This window comes from Pseudophryne corroboree, unplaced genomic scaffold (genome assembly GCF_028390025.1).
Source record: "Pseudophryne corroboree isolate aPseCor3 unplaced genomic scaffold, aPseCor3.hap2 scaffold_1426, whole genome shotgun sequence".
Taxonomy (NCBI): Eukaryota; Metazoa; Chordata; class Amphibia; order Anura; family Myobatrachidae; genus Pseudophryne; species Pseudophryne corroboree.
The window spans coordinates 56824-73611 of record NW_026968053.1 but is presented as its reverse complement, the minus strand read 5'-3'; the positions used below and the strand labels follow the sequence as shown (position 1 = coordinate 73611).

The window sequence follows — 16788 nt, the reverse complement described above, 5'->3', positions numbered from 1 at the left end:
AGCTGAAAAATAGCCTAAGAAGTATATACACACATACTGGTGTTATACTACGACCAGCAATCGCCTCAGACTGGATGTGCAGCGCTGAGGGGGCTTGGTCGGATTTCCTGACTGAAAATTTTGATACCCTTGACAGGGACAAGATTTTATTGTCTATAGAGCATTTTAAGGATGCATTTCTATATATGCGTGATGCGCAGAGGGATATTTGCATTCTGGCATCAAGAGTAAATGTGATGTCCATATCTGCCAGACGAAGACACGACAGTGGTCAGGTGAGGCAGATTCCAGACGGCACATGGAAGTATTGCCGTATAAAGGGGCGGTCCATCGGACCTGGTGGCCATGGCAACAGCTGAAAAATCCACCTTTTGTTACCCCGAGTCACATCTCAGCAGAAAAGGACACAGTCTTTTCAGTCTCAGTCCTTTCGTCCCCATACGGGCAGGCGGGCAAAGGCCAGTCATATCTGCCCAGGGGTAGAGGAAAGGGAAGAAGACTGCAGCAAGCAGCCCATTCCCAGGAACAGAAGCCCTTCACAGCTTCTGCCAAGTCCGCAGCATGACGCTGGGGCAGTACAAGCGGACTCAGGTGCGGTAGGGGGTCATCTCAAGAGTTTCAGCACGCAGTGGGCTCACTTGCAAGGGGACTCCTGGATCCTACATGTAGTATCCCAGGTGTACATTGGAAATTCGAGACGTCTCCTCCTCACAAGTTCCGGAAGTCTGTTTTACCAACGTCTACCTCCGACAGGGAGGCAGTATTGGAAACAATTCACAGGCTGTATTCCCAGCAGGTGATAATCAAAGTACCCCTCCTACAACAAGGGAGGGGGTATTATTCCACACTATATTGTGGTACTGAAGCCAAACGGCTCGGTGAGATCTGAAATATTTGAACACTTACATACAAGCGTTCAAATCAAGATGGAGTCACTCAGAGCAGTGATAGCGAACCAGGAAGAAGGGGACGATATGGTGTCACTGGATATCAGGGACACTTACCTACATGTCCAAAATTGCCCTTCTCACCAAGGGTACCTCAGGTTCGTGGTACAGAACTGTCACTATCAGTTCAGACGCTGCCGTTTGGATTGTCCACGGCGCCCCGGGTCTTTACCAAGGTAATGGCCGAAATGATGATTCTTCTTAAAAGAAACTGGGACGCTTTCCTGATAAGGGCAAGGTCCAGAGAACAGTTGGAGGTCGGAGTAGCACTATCTTTAATAGTTCTACGACAGCACGAGTGGATTCTAAATATTCCAAAATCGCAGCTTTTCCGAGGACACGTCTACTGTTCCTAGGGATGATTCTGGACACAGTCCAGAAAAAGGTGTTTCTCCCAGAGGAGAAAGCCAGGGAGTTATCCGAGCTAATCGGGATCCTCCTAAAACCAGGAAAAGTGTCAGTGCATCATTGCACAAGAGTCCTGGTAAAAATGGCGGCTTATTACGAAGCAATTCCATTCGGCAGATTTCACGCAAGAACTCTTCAGTGGGATCTGCTGGACGAATGGTCCGGATCGCATCTTCAGATGCATCAGCGGATAACCCTATATCTAAGGACAAGGGTGTCTCTCCTGTGGTGATTACAGAGTGCTCATCTTCTAGAGGGCCACAGATTCAGCATTCAGGATTGGATGCTGGTGACCACGGAGGCCAGCCTGAGAGGCTGGGGAGCAGTCACACAGGGAAAAAATTTCCAGGAAAGTGTGATCAAGTCTGGAGAATTCTCTCCACATAGATGGAGCTAAGAGCAAAATTATAATGCTCTAAACTTAGCAAGACCTCTGCTTCAAGGTCAGCCGGTATTGATCCAGTGGGATAACATCACGGCAGTCGCCCACGTAAACAGAAAGGGCGGCACAAGAAGCTGGAGGGCAGTGAAAAAACTGCAAGGATTTTTCGCTAGGCGGAAAATCATGTGATAGCACTGTCAGCAGTGTTCTCTCCGGGAGTGGACGACTGGGAAGCAGACTTCCTCAGCAGGCATGACCTCCACCCGGGAGAGTGGGAACTTCATAGGGAAGTTTTTCCGCATGATTGTGAACCATTGGCAAAGACCAAAGGTGGAAATGATGGCGTCCCGCCCGAACAAAAAACGGGACAGGTATTGCGCCAGGTCATGAGACCTTCAGGCGATAGCTGTGGATGTCCTGGTAACACCGTGGGTGTAACAGTCGGTGTATGTGTTCCCTCCTCTGCTTCTCATAACCAAGGTATTGAGAATTATAAGACATAGAGGAGTATGAACTATACTCGTGACTCCGGATTGGCCAAGAGGGACTTGGTACCCGGAACTTCAAGAGATGCTCACAGAGGACTAAGGGCCTGGGGAGCTAAGAAGGGACTTGCTTCAGCAGGTACCATGTCTATTCCAAGACTTACCGCGGCTGCGTTTGACGGCATGGCGGTTGATTGCCGGATCCTGAAGGAAAAAGGCATTCCATAAGAGGTCATACCTACCCTGGTCAAAGCCAGGAAGGAGGTGACCGCACAACGTCATCACCACATGTGGTGAAAATATGTTGCGTGGGTGAGGCCAGGAAGGCCCCACGAAGAAAATTCAACTAGGTCGATTTCTACACTTCCTGAAAACAGGAGTGTTTTGAGCCTAAAATTGGGGTTCTTTAAGGTTTTAAGTTTCGGCCCTGTATAATTTCTTCCGGAAAGAATTGACTTCAGTTCCTGAAGTCCAGATTGTCAAGGGAGTATTGCATATACACCCCTTTTTGTGCCTCTAGTGGCACCGTGGGATCTCAACATAGTGTTGGGATTCCTTAAAATCATATTGGTTTGAACCGCTCAAATCTGTGGATTTGAAATATCTCACATGGAAAGTGAACATGCTGTTGACCAATATCTCACATGGACAGTGACCATGCTGTTGGTCCTGGCCTCGGCCAGGCGATTGTCAGAATGGGCGGCTTTGTCTTACAAAAGCCCATATTTAATTTTCCATTCGGACAGGGCAGAACTGGGACTCGTCTCCAGTTTTCTTCCTAAGGGGGTGTCAGGTTTTTACCTGAAACAACCTATTATGGTGCCTGCGGCTACTAGGGACTTGGAGGACTCCAAGTTACTAGACGTTGTCAGGACCCTAAAAATATATTTATATATATATATATATATATATATATAGTTTAGGACGGCTGGAGTCAGAAAGTCTGACTTGCTGTTTATATTGTATGCATCCAACAAGATGGGTGCTCCTGCGTCTAAACAGACGATTGCACGTTGGATCTGTAGCACAATCCAACTTGCACATTCTGTGGCAGGCCTGCCACAGCCTAAATCTGTAAAGGCCCACTCCACTAGGAAAGTGGGCGCATCTTGGGCGGCTGCCCGAGGGGTCTCGGCATTACAACTTTGCCGAGCAACTACGTGGTCAGGGGAGAACACGTTTGTAAAATTTTACAAATTTGATACTCTGGCTAAGGAGGACCTGGAGTTCTCTCATTCGGTGCTGCAGAGTCATCCGCACTCTCCCGCCCGTTTGGGAGCTTTGGTATAATCCCCATGGTCCTGACGGAGTCCCCAGCATCCACTAGGACGTTAGAGAAAATAAGAATTTACTTACCGATAATTCTATTTCTCGTAGTCCGTAGTGGATGCTGGGCGCCCATCCCAAGTGCGGATTGTCTGCAATGCTTGTACATAGTTATTGTTACAAAAATCGGGTTATTACTATTGTTGTGAGCCATCTTTCAGAGGCTACTTCGTTTTGTTATCATACTGTTAACTGGGTTCAGATCACAAGTTGTACGGTGTGATTGGTGTGGCTGGTATGAGTCTTACCCGGGATTCAAGATCCTTCCTTATTGTGTACGCTCGTCCGGGCACAGTACCTAACTGAGGCTTGGAGGAGGGTCATAGGGGGAGGAGCCAGTACACACCATGTGACCTAAAAAGCTTTTTAGATGTGCCCTGTCTCCTGCGGAGCCCGCTATTCCCCACGGTCCTGACGGAGTCCCCAGCATCCACTACGGACTACGAGAAATAGAATTATCGGTAAGTAAATTCTTATTTATACTGGGGTGCAGCATTTAGTGTCGTTACTATTATTAATTTTATTATATGTAATTGTGGGGATTGAAAATATTGCTAAAATTCTAGGATATATTAAGGCAGAGACCATAATATCCCTGGCATGTGTAACAGATGATAATTGGAACAGTGTGAAGCAAATGTATATCTCACTCCTGGGAATGTCACAGTGACATCACTTAAATCTATAGTAATAATACAGGGACATGACTGGGGAGGTGAGGGGATCTGGGAGCGTCACAGTGACGTCACGTCTGGGAGTGTTTATATTGCAATTTGATGTCTCCACCATTACACAGGATTACAATATAGTGAAGAAGACGTCTAATGAGTGTGAGACACCCAGCAGCCATCCCTGTGTATCAGGAGGACTGAGTAAAACCCAGAGCCCCATCACGGTGCCTCCACCTCATTCACTGACACACGAGAGACACAATGACCAGAAGATCCTGGAACTCACCAACAAGATCATTCAGTTGCTGACTAGAGAGGTGACTGCCGGGAATGGGACATTATACAGTAACACCAGGGAATGTGTCTGGTTGATGACTGGAGAGGTGACTGCTGGGAATGGAGCATTATACAGTAACACCAGGGGATGTGTCTGGGTGATGACTGGAGAGGTGACTGCTGGGAATGGAGCATTATACAGTAACACCAGGGGATGTGTCTGGGTGATGACTGGAGAGGTGACTGCTGGGAATGGGGCATTATACAGTAACACCGGGGGATGTGTCTGGGTGATGACTGGAGAGGTGACTGCTGGGAATGGGGCATTATACAGTAACACCAGTGGATGTGTCTGGGTGATGACTGGAGAGGTGACTGCTGGGAATGGGGCATTATACAGTAACACCGGGGGATGTGTCTGGGTGATGACTAGAGAGGTGACTGCTGGGAATGGGGCATTATACAGTAACACCGGGGGACGTGTCTGGATGATGACTGGAGAGGTGACTACTGGGAATGGGGCATTATACAGTAACACCGGGGGACGTGTCTGGATGATGACTGGAGAGGTGACTACTGGGAATGGGGCATTATACAGTAACACCGGGGACGTGTATGGGTGATGACTGGAGAGGTGACTGCTGGGAATGGGACATTATACAGTAACACCAGGGGATGTTTCTGGGTGTTGACTGGAGAGGTGACTGCCGGGAATGGGACATTGTACAGTAACACCAGGGGATGTGTCTGGGTGATGACTGGAGAGGTGACTGCTGGGAATGGGACATTATACAGTAACACCAGGGGACGTGTCTGGGTGATGACTGGAGAGGTGACTGCTGGGAATGGGACATTATACAGTAACACCGGGGGACGTGCCTGGGTGATGACTGGAGAGGTGACTGCTGGGAATGGGGCATTATACAGTAACACCGGGGGACGTGTCTGGATGATGACTGGAGAGGTGACTACTGGGAATGGGGCATTATACAGTAACACCGGGGACGTGTATGGGTGATGACTGGAGAGGTGACTGCTGGGAATGGGACATTATACAGTAACACCAGGGGATGTTTCTGGGTGTTGACTGGAGAGGTGACTGCCGGGAATGGGACATTGTACAGTAACACCAGGGGATGTGTCTGGGTGATGACTGGAGAGGTGACTGCTGGGAATGGGACATTATACAGTAACACCAGGGGACGTGTCTGGGTGATGACTGGAGAGGTGACTGCTGGGAATGGGACATTATACAGTAACACCGGGGGACGTGCCTGGGTGATGACTGGAGAGGTGACTGCTGGGAATGGGACATTATACAGTAACACCGGGGGACGTGTCTGGATTATGACGGGAGAGGTGACTACTGGGAATGGGGCATTATACAGTAACACCGGGGACGTGTATAGGTGATGGCTGGAGAGGTAACTGCTGGGAATGGGTATTTCTCTGACGTCCTAAGTGGATGCTGGGGACTCCGTCAGGACCATGGGGAATAGCGGCTCCGCAGGAGACAGGGCACAAAAGTAAAAGCTTTAGGATCAGGTGGTGTGCACTGGCTCCTCCCCCTATGACCCTCCTCCAAGCCTAAGTTAGGTTTTTGTGCCCGGCCGAGAAGGGTGCAATCTAGGTGGCTCTCCTAAAGAGCTGCTTAGAGTAAAAGTTTTGTTAGTTTTTTTTATTTTCAGTGAGTCCTGCTGGCAACAGGCTCACTGCAACGAGGGTTGGAAAAAGGGGGGTGGAAGCTGCGCTCACAGAGTGGGGTACCAATTGTGCTGCTGTACCTGAAGGCGTCCTACCTCCTTGCGTGGAATAATGGTTGTAAAGGTCAGCGCACTAATTGGTTGGTGAGGGTATGTAATGGGTGTGTGATGGTCTGGGTGAAGTTTGTGTACCACGTGGATGTGTGTGTTAATGATGGTCACTCTAACCGTTGGATTGCCGTGTGCATCTAGTTTTATTTTTGTTTTTATTTTTAAAAAGTGTTCATACAGTATCAAGGTTGTCCTTATTGGCAACAACCTATGAGGATTAGATAATGGTTCCTTTCAGTTATTTGTCCACCTCTTTCAGGTGTGTCCTGCAGACTACCCTTTATTTTGTATACCTTCCTAGTGGTATACAAGATGGACCCCAGTTCAGGTGAATGTCAGGTGTACCCTGCGGGTCACCTTTACCATAGGGGTGATGAGAGCCTATGTTCCCTCTGAGTCTGGATGCTGGATGGTGTCTATGGAGTATGATCAGTGCGGCGTCCCGCCTGTCATACACCTTCTGTGTGCAGCACTGAGGTGTGAGAGAGTGGGCTGTGTGCACTGACACTTACCGCCGTGGACAGGATTTTCTGCTGCCTGTCGCCGGTGAGCCGCGTCTCTGCTGTTCCCCCCTCAGGCTGTCAGTCCTCCGTTACCTCCGTCTTTCTTAGTAGATGTTCTCCCCAGCGGCAAAAGTAGTGTATAGGAAGGCCCCAGACCTTAGTTCTCCTTCTCCGCTGCTGGCTGTGTCAGTGGCAGGCTGTCTCCTTGATGTTTCTCTGCCGTCCGTGGCCCGCAGACACTTTTTGGTCTTCAGTCACGTGACCGGATGCCGTCTCTGGTGCTGCTACTTCTACTTGATCGTGCTGCTGTTGTGGATCGTGTTAGTGAAATGCTCAAACGCGTTTCGGCCCTTGGAGGCCTTCCTCTGCCGCTGGGGAGAACATCTACTAAGAAAGACGGAGGTAACGGAGGACTGACAGCCTGAGGGGGGAACAGCAGAGACGCGGCTCACCGGCGACAGGCAGCAGAAAATCCTGTCCACGGCGGTAAGTGTCAGTGCACACAGCCCACTCTCTCACACCTCAGTGCTGCACACAGAAGGTGTATGACAGGCGGGACGCCGCACTGATCATACTCCATAGACACCATCCAGCATCCAGACTCAGAGGGAACATAGGCTCTCATCACCCCTATGGTAAAGGTGACCCGCAGGGTACACCTGACATTCACCTGAACTGGGGTCCATCTTGTATACCACTAGGAAGGTATACAAAATAAAGGGTAGTCTGCAGGACACACCTGAAAGAGGTGGACAAATAACTGAAAGGAACCATTATCTAATCCTCATAGGTTGTTGCCAATAAGGACAACCTTGATACTGTATGAACACTTTTTAAAAATAAAAACAAAAATAAAACTAGATGCACACGGCAATCCAACGGTTAGAGTGACCATCATTAACACACACATCCACGTGGTACACAAACTTCACCCAGACCATCACACACCCATTACATACCCTCACCAACCAATTAGTGCGCTGACCTTTACAACCATTATCACTGCAACGAGGGACTTAGGGGAGAAGAAGTGAACTCACCTGCGTGCAGGATGGATTGGCTTCTTAGGCTACTGGACACTAGCTCCAGAAGGACGATCACAGGTACAGCCTGGATGGGTCACCGGAGCCGCGCCGCCGACCCCTTGCAGATGCTGAAGAGAGAAGAGGTCCAGAAATCGGCGGCTGAAGACTTCTCAGTCTTCATGAGGTAGCGCACAGCACTGCAGCTGTGCGCCATTGCTCTCAGCACACTTCACACCAACGGTCACTGAGGGTGCAGGGCGCTGGGGGGGGCGCCCTGGGCAGCAATGAAAGTACCTATGCTGGCTAAAAATACATCACATATAGCCTCTGGGGCTATATGGATGTATTTAACCCCTGCCAGGTTGTCAGAAAAACGGGAGAAGAAGCCCGCCGAAAAGGGGGCGAGGCCTATTCTCCTCAGCACACAGCGCCATTTTCCTACACAGCTCCGCTGCTAGGAAGGCTCCCAGGCTCTCCCCTGCACTGCACTACAGAAACAGGGTTAAAACAGAGAGGGGGGGCACTTATTTGGCGATATTATTATATATTAAGATGCTATAAGGGAAAACACTTATATAAGGTTGTCCCTGTTTAATTATAGCGTTTTGGTGTGTGCTGGCAAACTCTCCCTCTGTCTCCCCAAAGGGCTAGTGGGGTCCTGTCCTCTATCAGAGCATTCCCTGTGTGTGTGCTGTGTGTCGGTACGTGTGTGTCGACATGTATGAGGACGATGTTGGTGAGGAGGCGGAGCAATTGCCTGTAATGGTGATGTCACTCTCTAGGGAGTCGACACCGGAATGGATGGCTTATTTAGGGAATTACGTGATAATGTCAACACGCTGCAAGGTCGGTTGACGACATGAGACGGCCGGCAAACCAATTAGTACCTGTCCAGGCATCTCAAACACCGTCATGGGCTTTAAAACGCCCATTTACCTCAGTCGGTCGACACAGACACAGACATGGACACTGACTCCAGTGTCGACGGTGAAGAAACAAACGTATTTTCCATTAGGGCCACACGTTACATGTTAAGGGCAATGAAGGAGGTGTTACATATTTCTGATACTACAAGTACCACAAAAAAGGGGTATTATGTGGGGTGTGAAAAAACTACCTGTAGTTTTTCCTGAATCAGATAAATTAAATGAAGTGTGTGATGATGCGTGGGTTTCCCCCGATAGAAAATTATTGGCGTTATATCCTTTCCCGCCAGAAGTTAGGGCGCGTTGGGAAACACCCCTTAGGGTGGATAAGGCGCTCACACGCTTATCAAAACAAGTGGCGTTACCGTCTCCAGATACGGCCGCCCTCAAGGAGCCAGCTGATAGGAGGCTGGAAAATATCCTAAAAAGTATATACACACATACTGGTGTTATACTGCGACCAGCGATCGCCTCAGCCTGGATGTGCAGCGCTGGGGTGGCTTGGTCGGATTCCCTGACTGAAAATATTGATACCCTTGACAGGGACAGTATTTTATTGACTATAGAGCATTTAAAGGATGCATTTCTATATATGCGAGATGCACAGAGGGATATTTGCACTCTGGCATCAAGAGTAAGTGCGATGTCCATATCTGCCAGAAGATGTTTATGGACACGACAGTGGTCAGGTGATGCAGATTCCAAACGGCACATGGAAGTATTGCCGTATAAAGGGGAGGACTTATTTGGGTTTACCCCAAGTCACATCTCAGCAGAAAAAGACACCGTCTTTTCAGCCTCAGTCCTTTCGTCCCCATAAGGGCAAGCGGGCAAAAGGCCAGTCATATCTGCCCAGGGATAGAGGAAAGGGAAGAAGACTGCAGCAGGCAGCCCATTCCCAGGAACAGAACCGCTTCTGCCAAGTCCTCAGCATGACGCTGGGGCCGTACAAGCGGATTCAGGTGCGGTGGGGGGTCGTCTCAAGAGTTTCAGCGCGCAGTGGGCTCACTCGCAAGTGGACCCCTGGATCCTACAAGTAGTATCCCAGGGGTACAGATTGGAAATTCGAGACGTCTCCCCCTCGCAGGTTCCTGAAGTCTGCTTTACCAACGTCTCCCTCCGACAGGGAGGCAGTATTGGAAACAATTCACAAGCTGTATTTCCAGCAGGTGATAATCAAAGTACCCCTCCTACAACAAGGAAAGGGGTACTATTCCACACTATATTGTGGTACTGAAGCCAGACGGCTCGGTGAGACCTATTCTAAATCTGAAATATTTGAACACTTACATACAAAGGTTCAAATCAAGATGGAGTCACTCAGAGCAGTGATAGCGAACCAGGAAGAAGGGGACTATATGGTGTCCCTGGACATCAAGGATGCTTACCTCCATGTCCCAATTTGCCCTTCTCACCAAGGGTACCTCAGGTTCGTGGTACAGAACTGTCACTATCAGTTTCAGACGCTGCCGCTTGGATTGTCCACGGCACCCCGGGTCTTTACCAAGGTAATGGCCGAAATGATGATTCTTCTTCAAAGAAAAGGTGTCTTAAATTATCCCTTACTTGGACGATCTCCTGATAAGGGCAAGGTCCAGAGAACAGTTGGAGGTCGGAGTAGCACTATCTCAAGTAGTTCTACGACAGCACGGGTGGATTCTAAATATTCCAAAATTGCAGCTGTTTCCGACGACACGTCTGCTGTTCCTAGGGATGATTCTGGACACAGTCCAGAAAAAGGTGTTTCTCCCAGAGGAGAAAGCCAGGGAGTTATCCGAGCTAGTCAGGAACCTCCTAAAACCAGGAAAAGTGTCAGTGCATCATTGCACAAGGGTCCTGGGAAAAATGGTGGCTTCTTACGAAGCGATTCCATTCGGCAGATTTCACGCAAGAACTTTTCAGTGGGATCTGCTGTAAAAATGGTCCGGATAGCATCTTCAGATGCATCAGCGGATAACCCTGTCTCTAAGGACAAGGGTGTCTCTTCTGTGGTGGCTGCAGAGTGCTCATCTACTAAAGGGCCGCAGATTCGGCATTCAGGACTGGGTCCTGGTGACCACGGATGCCAGCCTGAGAGGCTGGGGAGCAGTCACAAAGGGAAAAAATTTCCAAGGAGTGTGATCAAGTCTGGAGACTTCTCTCCACATAAATATACTGGAGCTAAGGGCAATTTACAATGCTCTAAGCTTAGCAAGACCTCTGCTTCAAGGTCAGCCGGTATTGATCCAGTGGGACAACATCACGGCAGTCGCCCACGTAAACAGACAGGGCGGCACAAGAAGCAGGAGGGCAATGGCAGAAACTGCAAGGATTCTTCGCTGGGCGGAAAATCATGTGATAGCACTGTCAGCAGTGTTCATTCCGGGAGTGGACAACTGGGAAGCAGACTTCCTCAGCAGGCACGACCTCCACCCGGGAGAGTGGGGACTTCATCGGGAAGTCTTCCACATGATTGTGAACCGTTGGGAAAGACCAAAGGTGGACATGATGGCGTCCCGCCTGAACAAAAAACTGGACAGGTATTGCGCCAGGTCAGGAGACCCTCAGGCAATAGCTGTGGACGTTCTGGTAACACCGTGGGTGTACCAGTCGGTGTATGTGTTCGCTCCTCTGTTTCTCATACCCAAGGTACTGAGAATTATAAGATGTAGAGGAGTAAGAACTATACTCGTGGCTCCGGATTGGCCAAGAAGGACTTGGTACCCGGAACTTCAAGAGATGCTCACAGAGGACTCATGGCCTCTGCCGCTAAGAAGGGACTTGCTTCAGCAAGTACCATGTCTGTTCCAAGACTTACCGCGGCTGCGTTTGACGGCATGGCGGTTGAACGCCGGATCCTAAGGGAAAAAGGCATTCCGGAAGAGGTCATTCCTACCCTGGTCAAAGCCAGGAAGGAGGTGACCGCACAACATTATCACCACATGTGGCGAAAATATGTTGCGTGGTGTGAGGCCAGGAAGGCCCCACGAAGAAATTTCAACTCGGTCGATTCCTGCATTTCCTGCAAACAGGAGTGTCTATGGGCCTCAAATTGGGGTCCATTAAGGTTCAAATTTCGGCCCTGTCGATTTTCTTCCAGAAAGAATTGGCTTCAGTTCCTGAAGTCCAAACGTTTGTCAAGGGAGTACTGCATATACAACCCCCTTTTGTGCCTCCAGTGGCACTGTGGGATCTCAACGTAGTTCTGGGATTCCTCAAATCACATTGGTTTAAACCGCTCAAATCTGTGGAGTTGAAATATCTCACATGGAAAGTGACCATGATGTTGGCCCTGGCCTCGGCCAGGCGAGTGTCAGCATTGGCGGCTTTGTCTCACAAAAGCCCATATCTGATTGTCCATTCGGACAGGGCAGAGCTGCGGACTCGTCCCCAGTTTCTCCCTAAGGTGGTGTCAGCGTTTCACCTGAACCAGCTTATTGTGGTACCTGCGGCTACTAGGGACTTGGAGGACTCCAAGTTGCTAGATGTTGTCAGGGCCCTGAAAATATAGGTTTCCAGGACGGCTGGAGTCAGGAAAACTGACTTGCTGTTATCCTGTATCACCCAACAAACTGGGTGCTCTTGCTTCTAAGCAGACGATTGCTAGTTGGATGTGTAGTACAATTCAGCTTGCACATTCTGTGGCAGGCCTGCCACAGCCAAAATATGTAAATGCCCATTCCACAAGAAAGGTGGGCTCATCTTGGGCGGCTGCCCGAGGGGTCTCGGCTTTACAACTTTGCCGAGCTGCTACTTGGTCAGGGGCACACCCTGGCTGAGGAGGACCTGGAGTTCTCTCATTCGGTGCTGCAGAGTCATCCGCACTCTCCCGCCCGTTTGGGAGCTTTGGTATAATCCCCATGGTCCTGCCGGAGTCCCCAGCATCCACTTAGGACGTCAGAGAAAATAAGAATTTACTTACCGATAATTCTATTTCTCGTAGTCCGTAGTGGATGCTGGGCGCCCATCCCAAGTGCGGATTGTCTGCAATACTTGTACATAGTTATTGTTACAAAAATCGGGTTATTATTGTTGTGAGCCATCTTTTCAGAGGCTCCGCTGTTATCATGCTGTTAACTGGGTTCAGATCACAGGTTGTACAGTGTGATTGGTGTGGCTGGTATGAGTCTTACCCGGGATTCAAAATCCTTCCTTATTGTGTACGCTCGTCCGGGCACAGTATCCTAACTGAGGCTTGGAGGAGGGTCATAGGGGGAGGAGCCAGTGCACACCACCTGATCCTAAAGCTTTTACTTTTGTGCCCTGTCTCCTGCGGAGCCGCTATTCCCCATGGTCCTGACGGAGTCCCCAGCATCCACTACGGACTACGAGAAATAGAATTATCGGTAAGTAAATTCTTATTTATACAGTAACACCGGGGAATGTGTCTGGGTGACTGCTGGGAATGGTGTATTATACAGTAACACCGGGGGATGTGTCTGGGTGATGACTGGAGAGGTGACTGCTGGAAATGGGGCATTATACAGTAACACCAGGGGACGTGTCTGTGTGAAGACTGGAGAGGTGACTGTTGGGAATGGGGCATTATACAGTAACACCAGGAGACATGTCTGCGTGATGACCGGAGAGGTGACTGCTGGGAATGGTACATTATACATAAACACCAGGCGATGTGTCTGGGTGATAACTGGAGAGGTGATTTCTGGGAATGGGACATTATACAGTAACACCAGGGGACGTGTCTGGGTGATGACTGGGGAGGTGACTGCTGGGAATGGGACATTATACAGTAACACCAGGGGACGTGTCTGGGTGATGACTGGAGAGGTGACTGCTGGGAATGGGACATTATACAGTAACACCAGGGGATGTTTCTGGGTGTTGACTGGAGAGGTGACTGCCGGGAATGGGACATTATACAGTAACACCAGGGGATGTGTCTGGGTGATGACTGGAGAGGTGACTGCTGGGAATGGGACATTATACAGTAACACCAGGGGATGTGTCTGGGTGATGACCGGAGAGGTGACTGCTGGGAATGGGGCATTATACAGTAACATCGGGGGACGTGTCTGGGTGATGACTGGAGAGGTGACTGCTGGGAATGGGACAATGTACAGTAACACCAGGGGAATGTGTCTGGGTGATGACTGGAGAGGTGACTGCTGGGAATGGGACATTATACAGTAACACCAAGGGATGTGTTTCAGTGGTGACTGGAGAGGTCACTGCTGGGAATGGGGCATTATACAGTAACACCAGGGGATGTGTCTGGGTGATGACTGGAGAGGTGACTGCTGGGAATGGGACATTATACAGTAACACCAGCGGACGTATCTGGGTGATGACTGGAGAGGTGACTGCTGGGAATGGGACAATGTACAGTAACACCAGGGAAATGTGTCTGGGTGATGACTGGTGATAAAGCTGAATTATTTATCGTACTTATAACCCTTTATGAGGCCTAAGAACACAGTACGCTATCTACGTAAGAAGTACCGTAAGGGTACGCAAGTTGCGTAACGATCGCTCAGCCGTAGGCGAGACGCTCAAGCGTCGTGTTCGCTCACGGCCCAGAGATCACAGACTGGCACGCTATTGGCTACAGACAAACGTAATGATTCGCTATGGCGTAGCGGACGCTCGAGACCACGAGGAGATCACCAGCGGCGCAGACGCTCACAGCGCTATACCTTTATATCTATACCTAAAACAATGAGAAACACAGTATAACTTTATGTAGAGACTGGGTGTATGTGCAACCTGGTGTAACCTGATTAACTACAAAGTTGTTTGAGCGTCACCGATGCTCTGTGAATACTTAACACTATGAGAAATACACAGATACCTGGGTTTAGGGTCCAAAGCCTATTATGTGTATTATGACTAATATACTTGCAAAAAGAATCACAGTACAAATGATACACTACAATATAACAGAGACTTCCTAACCAAATAACTACACAATAAATACAATACAATACAATACAATACAATCTAATCAAGGGAAAATACGAGAGAAGGAGATGAGAGGGAGAGAGAGATATGAGAGAAATGGCTCACAGTAAGACAATATGATTACGGAGAGAACTTACGCACAAGGGGAAACGATCGCAAGCGCCTCTGGACATCCAGCTTCCCGATTATCAGCAATGAGAACCGTTTGAAGAGAAGTGTAAGCTGGATGCCACAGGCCCGTCTTTTATGCTCCACACACAATGCAATCTAATGGTCTCTACAATCTTATCGTCCATTGGACACAGGAATTCGGCTTCGCATTATAACAAAAGGTCATAGATTGATTCATACAGGTGGGCTGTGACGATTTCAAACAGCTCAGGTGGGTGGGACACTGGGTTTCCCGCCGCATACCTGAGTAAGAGTAAATAATAGTAATAGACATAAACTTCTTATGTCCATAACTATTCGCACGAGCGATTAATACGCTCCAAACCAACACCGGAATATTGCTATTTAAATACTCTTCCGATGGGTACCAAACACTGCTGTATGACCCCTGTTAGACCCTTCGTACAATACAAAGAGGGATTCCTCCGTTCAGGGACATTCTATATTAACCAAACTTTCAGAATCTATCAAAGGGACCATGATCTACAAACTACATTAATTGTGAAAATATGTAACTGTTGAGTCGCACGCTACGACTATATACTCTTTACCGTAAATACGCATACCGAGTGCGAGCGGGTGCACGCAACAGCGGGTATGCGCTATCACGGGAAAGCGCACGCATGCGCAGCGCGGACCAGTGTGAGGTGCAAATATGGCAGTGTGTGTAGGGATATTTTTCTGACTTTGACAGTCCACCCTTTGGCAGTCAATAATAACTGCCACCTTCTAAAACATTTCAAAAGGAGAAAAATATATGTCAGGGGTTAATTAATTTCCATGGTTGGGTAAGGGAGGAGAGAGGAGTAGGTGTGAAGAGGGTATGACCTAGTGAGATAGCAGAAGCATGTGTGTACGAGTCCATGTTTGGGGGGTCATGTATCATCGTGCCGTACGTGTTGTAAATCAAGCTTCGAGGTATTGCGAAGTATACATTTGAATTCCTTCTTATCCCGTATCAAGGGTCTGTGGATGGGCTGTCAAACTCTACCGAGCTCATTTCGGTTTTCAGTTGTAACAAAATGGGGATGCACATTTTAGTTGATGATACATGAATAGGGGAAGTATGTGGTTGCTGATATCTGTGCCTGTATTCCCTATCGACTATGTGTGTCATTACCTGAGGGTTGTAGAGATGAAGATAAAGAACACTTATGGAAAATGCAATGATATTCTATGTCAGGTAAATGTACATCTGTCGTTGAAGTTTTGTTCGGTATCAGTTGAAAGTCGTCTTCTTTGCGCTGTTTTGCTCGTTAGGCATGAGCAACAAGCTTTGTCAATGCCATTAGATTTACAAAAAATGTTGGGCTAGCGTAAGTTTAAGAATACTAGGGAAACTGGGGATCCATGGCAAAGGTCATCAAATGTCCATTTCTCAAGTGGTCAAAACTCCTTCTTTGGTCCATCCGTTGTCTGTATAGCGTCTTCGTCAACTTCCTCGTCCAAGGGGGTCTTTTTATCTTGGAGAAAATCAGAAAAACAGGTGAAAGAAACGGACCGTATAATCGCATTTTCATCACATCATGGTTTCTATCATTGGGTCATAAATCAAATCTAGGTTAATTACAGTTTCCTCACTCCTCAAACTCATCACTCTTGTACTTTGTTTGCACCTCATTAAAGCCTGCCCGCATCTAAATATCAATCCAATAGATATAACAACACCTAAAATACATAGGAGAAACTTTCCAACATCCATTATGACTCCTTGAGCCCAGTCTCCCAAACCGGAGAACCAATTTCGCGGGTTCAACCATGACACCCAACCAGTCAGCTCATTACCTACAGCAGCAAGAGTGAGATTGTGTTTTCGGCGAAATTCCCACTTTAATTGGAGAATATCGTCCATCTTTTGGTCTATGACCTCTACCGGATCCTCGGTGCTATTCGTGATATACGTGCAACACTTCACGCCGTACTGTGTTGCCAATGTAACACAATATCCGCCTGTTA

At 48.5% G+C, this 16788-nt stretch overlaps 1 protein-coding gene across 1 annotated transcript in view; it reads left to right on the top strand.

Moving 5' to 3' along the window:
* Window positions 1-16788, top strand: part of LOC134996706 (zinc finger protein 260-like) — a 42892-nt gene that overhangs the window by 2344 nt on the left and 23760 nt on the right. The window contains exon 2 of the mRNA XM_063951214.1: window positions 4345-4536. The gene's annotated coding sequence lies outside the window, so the exon portion shown is untranslated. The remainder of the gene's footprint in view (window positions 1-4344; window positions 4537-16788) is intronic.